This window comes from Mauremys mutica, chromosome 13 (genome assembly GCF_020497125.1).
Source record: "Mauremys mutica isolate MM-2020 ecotype Southern chromosome 13, ASM2049712v1, whole genome shotgun sequence".
Lineage (NCBI taxonomy): Eukaryota > Metazoa > Chordata > Testudines > Geoemydidae > Mauremys > Mauremys mutica.
Genome location: NC_059084.1, coordinates 55,028,369 through 55,038,965, shown reverse-complemented (window position 1 = coordinate 55,038,965; position 10,597 = coordinate 55,028,369). Strand labels below are relative to the sequence as shown.

Genomic DNA, 10,597 nt, shown 5'->3' with positions numbered 1-10,597 from the left:
AGCAATGTTTGGGGCCTGGCAAAGACTAGGGTCCCTCCAGCTCAGTCTGTGACACTAGCCAGTCCCATTCACTTCAGGGGAATTAATTCCACAAATAGAAGAATTATAGAAAATCTTGCTCAGAGGCAAAGATTATTCCTGACCTTCCTCAGTTAGTGACTGGCTCATGACATGAAGCATGAAGGTTTATAGCTTTGTGTGGGTTCCAATTTTGGAAGGGGAGTGGGGTCTAGTGGGTTAGAGCAATGGAGGAAGGGAATCAGAATTCCTCATTTCTAACCCTGACACTTCGAGGGGAGTGGGGCCCGGTGGGTTAGAACAGCGTGGATGAAAGTTCAGGACACCTGGGTCCATTTCCCAGCTCTGAGAGGTAAGTGGGATCTAGTGAGTTTGAGCATGACCACAGGTACCTATCAGGACTCCTAGGTTCTGTTCCCACCACTAGGTAAACTGTTGAGATTGGGCTTGAAAGCACAAAGAACCTCACTGGAAAACCACAACACATTTCCAGCACACTCCTTAGTGTTTAGTGACTTACATTCTGTCCATCCCCAATGTAACACAATACGACAATGATTGCTTTGCAGGTATCAGCTTTTATGGAGCATAGGGAGCACAGAGAGTTACAGAAAGACGGGAAATGTTTAAAAATAATGAAGGAGACAATGAGAAATAATACTTATTTGTGAGGAGTCTGAGGATTGTCCATTAGCAGATTGAATGCACAACATCACCAGGGTGAAATTGATGGATATTTCTTAATTAAAAGATGGGGATTTTAGATGACCACTGTGTGGCAGCAGGGAGCAAAAGTGAGGAAAGTGTTTTCTTTACTATAGAGGGTGGGGTCAGGAAAGGGGCGGCTATACTGTATAATGGGCACTAGGGGGCAGCAGAAGGTGGGGGTGGGGGAGGGGTGGCTATACTGTATAATGGTCACTAGGGGGCAGTAGAGGGTGAATGTGGGGAAGGGGCGGCTCTACTATATAATGGGCACTAGGGGGCAGCAGAGGGTGGGGGTGGGGAAGGGGCGGCTCTACTATATAATGGGCACTGGGGGCAGCAGAGGCTGGGGGTGGGGAAGGGGCGGCTATACTGTATAATGGGCACTAGGGGCAGCAGAGGGCGAGGGGTGGGGGAGGGGTTGCTATACTGTATAATGGGCACTAGGAGAAGTAGCAGGTGAAGGATGGAAACACCTGAAGACGCTGACTCGTGTGCAGAGGCGGGAGGAGCTGGGTGCCATGCCTGGTATGGAAGGAACAGAGTGGGACTAGAGGGAGCAGCAGGTTCCCTTAGCTGCCCTCTATGCACAGACTGGGCCTTGCATCTACTCCTGAATAGCTACAGGGAGCCCATATTTGCATCTGATGACAATTATCACAGACATCCCTGAGCTGGTGTAATGACCTAACGTGAAGTTAAATGTGCACTTGGTGATGTTGAAAAATTGTATGCTCTCATACCAGCCATTCCCGCGGGGTATCCCTCCCCCATGGCAGACGTCTATGATCTTCTGAATGGGTTCATGGATGAAGATGTGATTTGGCTTCCCATATAGTCCCAGATTCCACATCATCCAGTCGCAGTAGGTGTTCGGGTTGGGGAATTGAGTCTTTGGATAGTCCCAGTGCTCCCACAGGAATTGTTCGAATTTTGGGTAACATGAGTGCCCGCTGGCCAGGGCCATGTCCATCATGGGATCAAACTGCAGTGGGGGGGAAAGGAGGGAGATGGATGCAGTCAATATGAGGTGGGGATCTGCTTTCTCTGTGGAACCTCTGTGACAGCCTGTACCCCATTTTTGCCCCTTTGTACAATCATGATAAATTTTGTACTTCACAAGGTATGTCTTGTGAGATTTTGTTTGAACATTCATAATCTGCTGATCATCATTATCATGGTAAAATACATGTAACAACATTGTGGGAAGAGTTGAAATGTTTTACTGCATAACAATGTTGATGGCAGGAAAGAGAGTGTGGGTGAAAAATGTACATCCTGACTGGGAGTTTCCCCCTCACTCAGACTTTGAGCTGGTGATGGTTCTTACGCACCAGCAGCTGGCACTGACCTTTGCACAAGAGAGAAGGCTATAAAAGTAGAAAGCAGTGGTTCCAAATTCCTTCTTCTCCCCTTTCTCTCTGCTCAAGACCCCACCAAAGCCTGGAGGAGAAGGAACTGAACACTGAACTGGGGGAGGAGTCCTGACTGAAAGGCATGTACTTGGTGAGATGTCCAGAACACACTGCAGGAGAAATCCTTGCTTTAAATTCATTTAGCTTTATAATTTTAGGCATTAGAGTGCATTTTTCTTTTATTTTCTTTGTAACCCATTCTGATTTGTCTGCCTCGTTAATTATAGTCACTTAAAATCTTTCAGTAGTTAAATAAACTTCATTTACTGTTTCATCTAAACCAGCATGTTTGAATTGCAGTATTTGAGAACCATTATTTGAGATCAGGGCCGGCTCCAGCCACCAGCTCAGCAAGCAGGTGCTTGGGGCAGCCAAGGGGAAGGGGCAGCACGTCGGGCTCTTTTCGGCAGCGGGTCCCTCTCGGAGGGAAGGACCTGCCACCCCAGAAGAAAGAGGCGCGGTGGAGCTGCCGCCGAAGTGCCATCGATCGCATTCGCGGCTTCCCCCTCCCACTGCCGGTTGGGGTGGCAAAAACCCTGGAGCCGGCCCTGTCTGAGATAACAAGATCTGGGCATGTCATTTTCCATTGATGACATGAGGGACCTTGGACAGGCCTGCACTGCGCAGTGAGTGGGCTGGGCAGTACAAGATGCACATTCCAGCGGGAAAGGCAAGCATTGGAGAATTTGGTGGTACAGACTGAACCCTGGGGAATGTCATAACCTTCCAAACCCAAAGCCTTCACCTTCCCATGATCCCCTCTCACCCCACTCTTCCCCCACAACCTCTCTCATTATTCCCATCCCATTGTGCCAGGTGCTTCACAGACCCCACACAACCCATCGTTCCCCACTCCCCACCCAGAGGTGGAAATAAAACCCAGGAGTCCTGACTTCCAGCCCACACCTGCTCTTACCACTAGCTCATGCTGCCTCCCAGAAATAAACCCTGCAGTTGTAACCCCATGTGACATCGTTCTCTCCTCTGTCCCAGCTGATGGGGTCTCCTGCAACTTACCCAAGTTCCTGTTTTTTCACTGTTGTCAGAGCGATGGACCCCAGCCTCTGCAGAGATTAATCTCACCCTGATCCTCCGTCCCGTCTTGGAGAGGCTTATATAGAGCCCAGCTGGACATGGAGGTGGAAGGAGTGGGAGGGGAAATGCAATAAACAGTTGGGTCAGCACAATCCTGCGACAGCTGATTATTAAAACCGGGGGCCCAGAAGGCAGGGTGTTGGTGGGGAACAAACAGCACGTGTGCTGACAGAGACATGGGCTCCACAAAAACATCAGTAGCTGTGTTTCCCTGCAGGCAAGCAAAGTGCAATTGTAACACGAGTGGGCGGTGTCACACCAGCTTTCACCTGAGAAGCGTGGGTAGTAATAGCCGACAGCACGGACTTCACCGCGGGCTAGCTGGCCCAGTCCCAGCCTGCCAGGGACTCTGGGTACCTACCCTAGTTACCCTCTGTGCTGCTGTCCAGGCCAACATGTCCCCACTTCTGTTGTTTCCTGTGCTAGCAAGATTAAAGTTCACGTGGAAACACCCACCCATGCTGCTATCACACCTTCATTTGCTGTGAAGACGGACCCTGAGTCCTGACTCCCTGGCACCTTCCTAATCCAGTCCTAGTCTAGAAACTCACAAGTCTGTCAGTGCCTTTATGTCCTGACCCACAGCCTCCTGCTGTACCAGCCCTGGACTCTGTTGCAGTAATTGAGATGGAATCCATTGGCCCAGAGAGATTATGGTGTTAATATGACCCTGCCACTGTCCAGGATTCAACAGTGTTAAACAAGATTCGGGGTTTGGTATCCAGAGCCCTTGGCCTGCTCAGTCCCATGGCAAACACACTGTTAACAATCCTGTCAACCTTTCATGAAAGATACAGAAAAGGAGAAAAACCCCATTCAATGTTTTATTAAGGGTACAGAAAACAAGGACAAACAGCTTTAGAAGGAAGCTCCATCCTCCTTGACAGTCTCATAAATGATTTTAAAGATCATGATAACTGTTCTTTGGGGACAAAGAGAAGGAGTTAGCTGTGACTGGCTGGAGCTGCTGTTATTGCTGTGGTTGTTATAGTGCAGTCCTGCTTCCTAGAAGACAAAATGCCCCAGAGACACATGAGCGGGGAAAGAGAAGAACGGAAAAGAAAGAAAATGCAAGTTCCGTCTATGGTGTGACTCTCCCTCGCAGCCTCAGAGCTAGAGAAACCCAGGCCTGGCACACGATCTGTTCAGGTGTTCAGGGCATTGCTTTTCGCTGCCTTGTTGATCACAGGCTCACACCAGTGTTGAGAAATATCCAGTCTTGTCCAGCTAAGTCAGACTCTTATTAGATGGAAGGAAAAAGGAGAGGGTCAGGAGAGAGAGAGAAAAGAAGGTGGGAAGGAAGAAGCACTTGGGCAGACCATCCCACATGGTGGCTGGTTTATAGCCGGAGCTGGTGGAAGTGGCTTTGTCAGCTGGGTCCCTCTCTGTGGTCAGGACGTCTCTTGGGATTAGGATGAAGGAGGCCCTGTGGTGTCATGCTGTATCCTGTGCTCCCAGGAGATGGCCGGGGTGGCAGCCATGATGGTAACGCTCACTCCTTCTCCTTTTGTTCCCTCAGTAATTGTTGCATTTTCTCACTCTCCTGTATTAATTTTTCTTCCAAACTTACCTTTTTTAAAGAACTGCAAAAGTGAGTGATGGGTGAAATAGCCCCTCCACTCATTGTTTTGGTCACCAGTGAGGTCTATTTTCCTACACACCAATGCTGGTCTATTGATTTCTGGTCCCACACTGCTCTTGTTTACCAGACATGGTCTTAACAGAGGACTTGAGTGATATCAGGGAGCCTCTTTGTCTGGACAAATTCAGTCTGTCTCTGACTTTTGTACCTTTTCTCATCAAAATTTTTTGTTATTTTTGACTGGAGATTTTGTGAATTTTTAGTCTGCACATTTCATCTTAAAATCAGTTATTACAACAGCTCCCCCAACCCCCACAGCACTGCCAGTGCCCCTCAATCCCAACTCACAGCTCCTGCTATCCCAGCCCTGGGCTCCCACATCACCCAGAGATCAAACTATTGATGGGTTGTTTGACACCCCACCCAGGTGCTGGTTACTTTCCTTGCTGTTGCCTCTGGGGAGCTGATGTCTGGCTGATTCCCCAACTTCCACCATGTTTTAGTGACAACCATACAACACAATTCTGAAAACTTCATATGCATTAATGATCTACATATATGGATAGAGAAATGACTTTCAGCAGATCATAACCTTCCCCCTGATACCTTACAAGGCATGCTTTATCTGGAAGATCACAATTATATATAAATGAGGAAGATGGGATGTCCAGGATGCTCCACCAAAGTATAGAATATCACACACACCGCACCTGAACCTCTTAACCTGGCTTCAAAGGCGGTGTGGTCCATCATTAGGTTTCAGGGTTGATTCTGGCAGAGAGGTAGTGACTAACTGACCCTAACATGTGACGTTCAGTTAGACCCTGAGCATGTGAGCAAGAACAAGCCAGACAAGCACATGGGAGAGAGAAAGCACTGTTCCATCCCACACAATGTCCGATCTACAGCCATGGGCATCCCTGATGCTTCAGAGGAAAGACATAAAACAAAACAAAACAAAACAAAACTCCTTCCCCCCAAAAAAACAGACTAGATGGTGCAGAGAGGGAAGAAAATCTCTTCCTGACCATGGTAATGGTGAAGCATGAGATTTAGGAACTTAAGTTATAAACTGAAATTTAGCCCCTGGGATGCTGAGCCCTGCCCCGCACCATCTCAAATGAACCCCGGCATACAATGCCCCACAGACATTTGCCCAGCTCTCTCTTCAGTCATTTGCCCCCCACAACTCCTACTGGGAGGCTGCTCCAGGACCTTACCCCACTGGAGATTAAAAATGTTCTTCTAATTCGCAGCAAGTCATTCTCTCTCTCACACTCCTGAATGTCCACATGACCCAGGCTGACACACTACTTGTACCAGTATTCTGGAGAGAACGTTCCAGCTGAGACCTCGATGCCCAGACAACTGCATCACTGGACATAAGAACAGCCATATGGGGTCTGACTAGTGGTCCATCTGGCCCAGTGTCCAGTCTTCTGACACCTGGACACCCAGAGCATAGGGTTGCATCCCCGAACATCTTGTCTAATAGTCATTGACGGACCTATTCTCCAGGAATTTATCCTATTCTTTTTTTTAATTCCAGTTTTACAAAATGCCCTGACAAGAAGTTCCACAGGCTGCAGGTGCATTGTGTGAAGAAGTACTTCCCTATGTTTCTTTTAAACCTGCTCTCATTAATTTCATTATTGACTCTTGTTTTTTATATTATATGAAGCGGTAAATAACATTTCCTTATTTACCTTCTCCACAGCATTCATGATTTTAAAGACCTCTATCATATCCCTTCTCAGTCATCTCTTTTCCAAGCTCAACAGGCCCATTTTTGGAAATTGCTGCTCATATGGAAGTTGTTCCATACCCCTGATCACTTTTGTTGCCCCTCTCTGCACTAATTCTAATATATCTTTTTTGTGATGGGGCAACCAGATCAGAACACAGTATCCAAGATGTGGGCATTTCATGGATTTATATCGTTGCATTATGATATTTTCTGTCTTATTATCTATCCCTTTCCTCATAGTTACTAACAGTTTGTTAGTGTTTATGAGTGCTGTTGAGCGGATGTTTTCAGTGAAATACCCACAATGACTTTCTTCACTTGAGAAAGAACCCAGGAGTCCTGGATTCCAGTTCCTCTTACTCAAGGCACTTCACTCAGTCCCCTCTGAGAGTCAGGAACGGAACCCAGGGTCAGGACTCCCGCCTCCCCTCCCCACCTTCTGTTTAGGTCCAAAATCCTCACCAGAAGTGAGAAGCAGAGTTGACAAATTTAAAATTGATGAAGCTGGAGAAGTGAAGAATTGTCATAGGGACCAAAATGACTTCCTAAGTGAAACCAGGACATTAGCTAGTTCAAAAGCTCCTCAATTTGCATGGTAATAACACATGGTGGCCCCATCTCCAGCTTGGCGTCTGCATGAATTATACCAGCTGAGGACGCTCATGGCAATAACAACCTCCCATGTTCCTGTAGCAGCTGCCAGTCTTCAGCTATTCCAACAATAGGATGGGCACATATATAAATAGAGAGAGAGAGAGAGATGGGTGTGTCTGGGAACAGATGGATTGCTAGAGAGAATGGAAATGAATGTATATTGGTGGTGGATGGATAGAGAGAAAGCAGTTTTGGTACCAATTTCCAATACATCCCCTAATGTGGATGCACATATAGCAGTAGAACCACCATTGATAGAAATGTAGTTTATTCCTCTGTGTTGATAGAAACAAGCTATACCAATATAAACGCCTTTCTACTGGTATTCCCAGCCCAAAAAGGAAAACCCCAAACTCTTGCTGTTGTGAGTCACACCTTCCCTTGTTGGGGAGAGGGATATCTCAGTGATTTGAGCATGGGCCTGCTAAACCCATCGTTGTGAGTTTAAACCTTGACGGGGCTGTTTAGGGAACTGGGGTAAAAATCTGTCTGGGGATTGGTCCTGCTTTGAGTAGGGGGTTGGACTAGATGATCTCCTGAGGTCCCTTCCAACCCTGATATTTTATGATTCTAGGGCTCATGTGTTTGTTGCCTGAATTTGAATCCCTTGCTTGTGTGAGTCTTGAGTGTCCCATGTTATGTTTCTTGTGTGTTTGTTTGTGATTTGTGGGAATGAGCCTCTCCAAGGCCTCCTCGTTTGTGTTTGTATCTTTTATCGGCGCATTTCTGTTTTGCATGGTTGTGCCCCTCTCTTGGTTGTGTCAGTCAGAACCTTGTCTGTCTCCGACGTTGTTTTCTGTGTGTGTTTGTGTGGTGTGTATCTGTGCATGTTCCTCTGAGTTTCTCATTCCACACACCACCTTCCTTCTCTTGCCTAGAGCCAAAGGGAGAGCAAAGCAAAATTCTAAACCAACCCAACCTGTTCCCTTTGAAAACTCAAACTTGGCTTTGGTCCCAACGGGAAGCAATTTATACCACTCATCTGACAGCCTCTCTTTCATTTTGTCCTTCCCCATCTCTCTCTCTCTCTCTCTCTCTCTCTCTCTCTCCTTCTTTCATTATTAAAATTCCATGGGCACCTTTCTGCCTCTCACAGATAGGGCAGAGACCCAATGTCATCCAATGGGAGTTCTCTTTTCAGAGAATCACTCTTATCCTGCAGAGAAAGAATAACATATCATTTAGATGCCAGGATGTGCAATGTATGTCAGCACATCATCCCCCTCGCAAAGATGACTGGTACCTGTCAATTGTCGGGGAGCACAATTTAAAGGTTCCCTCCACCCAATAGCTTGAGTCATGCCCCCCATGACCACCCCCTTAGCCTCAGTGGCCCCTCTTTGAAGCTCTCAGCTGTTTGTTGCTGCCTCTCCCTGTGGCCCAGCTTGCAGATTGCCAGCTCCAGGAGCTGCTGCACGGGGTGGGGTCCCAGCCGACAAACCCTGGCAGAAATCAGAGGGGGGGAGAGCATGTGACCCCACCTGTCTCATATGCATCACTTCTGCCTGTTTGCCTTGCTATTCCGTATGCCCATGGCTCCATTGCCCAGTGATTCAAGCACTAGCTCTGGCAATCAGGAGTGTGAGGTCCCGTCTTGCATCATTGTCCAGCAAGGGAGCTACAATGCAAGACTCACCTGCACGAGGCCACACCAGGGGAATTTCTCAACCTTGCTTGGAGGCTTAGCAATGCCCCCCAGACATGAATCATAGAATCATAGACTTTCCGGTCAGAAGGGACCATTATGATTGTCTAGTCTGACCTCCTGCACAACGCAGGCCACAGAATTTCACCCACACACTCCTATATCAAACCCCTAACCTATGTCTGAGCTATTGAAGTCCTTAAATCATGGTTTAAAGACTTCAAGGTGCCGAGAATCCTCCAGCAAGTGAGCCTTTCACCACACTGCAGGGGAAGGCGAAAAACCCCCGAGGCCTCTGCCAATCTGCCCTGGAGGAAAATTCCATCCCGACCCCAAATATGGCGATCAGCTAAACCCTGAGCATGTGGGCAAGGATCACCAGCCAGACACCCAGGAAAGAATTCTCTGTAGTAACTCAGATCCCATCTAACATCCCATCACAGGCCATTAGGCATATTTACCACTAATAGTCAAAGATCAATTAATTGCCAGAATTAGGCTATCCCATCATACCATCCCCTCCATAAACTTATCAAGTTTAGCCTGGAAGCCGGGTATGTCTTTTGCCTCCACTGCTCCTCTTGGAAGGCTGTTCCAGAACTTCACTCCTCTGATGGTTAGAAACTTTTGTCTAATTTCAAGTCTAAACTTCCTGATGGCCAGTTTACATCCATTTGTTCTTGTGTCCACATTGGTACTGAACTTAAATAATTGGTCTCACTCCCTGGTATTTATCCCTCTGATATATTTATAGAGAGTAATTACATCTCCCCTCTGTCTTCTTTTGGTTAGGCTAAACAAGCCAAGCTCTTTGAGTCTCCTGTCATAAGACAGGTTTTCTATTCCTCGGATCATCCTAGTAGCCCTTCTCTGTACCTGTTCCACTTTGAATTCATCCTTCTTAAACATGGGAGACCAGAATTGCACACAGTATTCCAGATGAGGTCTCACCAGTGCCTTGTCTAGCCATGCCTGGACTTGAGCTCACAAAACACATGGGACTGAAAGTATAAAACAGAACACAGGGGCCCCATGCTTGTCCTTTCTCCTTCACCCGCCCATGCTGGGGGCAACAAGGACACTCTGAAGACTCCAACTGAGGGGACTGATCCAGATCTCAAGGGTGAAAGCTGCATGCTATGAACTGCAATATCCAGTGGGGTGAGAAAAACTGCTTAATCTAGATGTTGCCCAGTCTAATAGGGTTGAGAGTTTAGACTGCGCGCTTATATTTTATTTTCTTTTGGTAACTAACTCTGACTTTTTGCATATCACTTAGAACCACTTAAGATCTATCTTTTATACTCAATATATTTGTTCAAATGTTTATCTTTACCAGTGAGTTTGCCTGCAGAGTCAGAGGCCACTGACTGCTCCAGACTATGCAGCTGATTTCCAGATCTAGCCTGGCTTGTTTTGCCCACACTCAATCACTACATATATGTACGGATGATGGAAATGCTTCTTCTCATCTGATTAGTGGGTCATCATTGTTGTGTATTTGGTTGTCATGGTAATAGAATCTTGTGTTGCTATTGCAACTGAGTTAGATTATTAGGGGATGGCTGGCTGTTGGTTAGTTCTGTGTGTAGCAATAAATGGCTGCTCCAAGGTTTACAGCTCTCTGTGTCTCCAGTGATTTCTTCCTAAAACTGTTGCCCCCAAGGATATAACAACATGGTGACGAGGGTGGGATCCCTGTGCTGCCCCAGCAACAGAAGAAGGTAGTAGTTAAG

General features: G+C 47.1%; 1 long non-coding RNA gene across 1 annotated transcript; it reads right to left on the bottom strand.

The window, feature by feature from the left end:
- Positions 1-970: 970 nt before the first annotated feature.
- Positions 971-10,323, bottom strand: LOC123347184. Its single transcript, XR_006573070.1, has 3 exons — positions 10,198-10,323; positions 3,156-3,265; positions 971-1,708 (listed from the first exon to the last, which is right to left on the bottom strand). It is a non-coding gene; the product is annotated as an uncharacterized LOC123347184 (long non-coding RNA).
- Between the last annotated feature and the right edge of the window lie 274 nt (positions 10,324-10,597).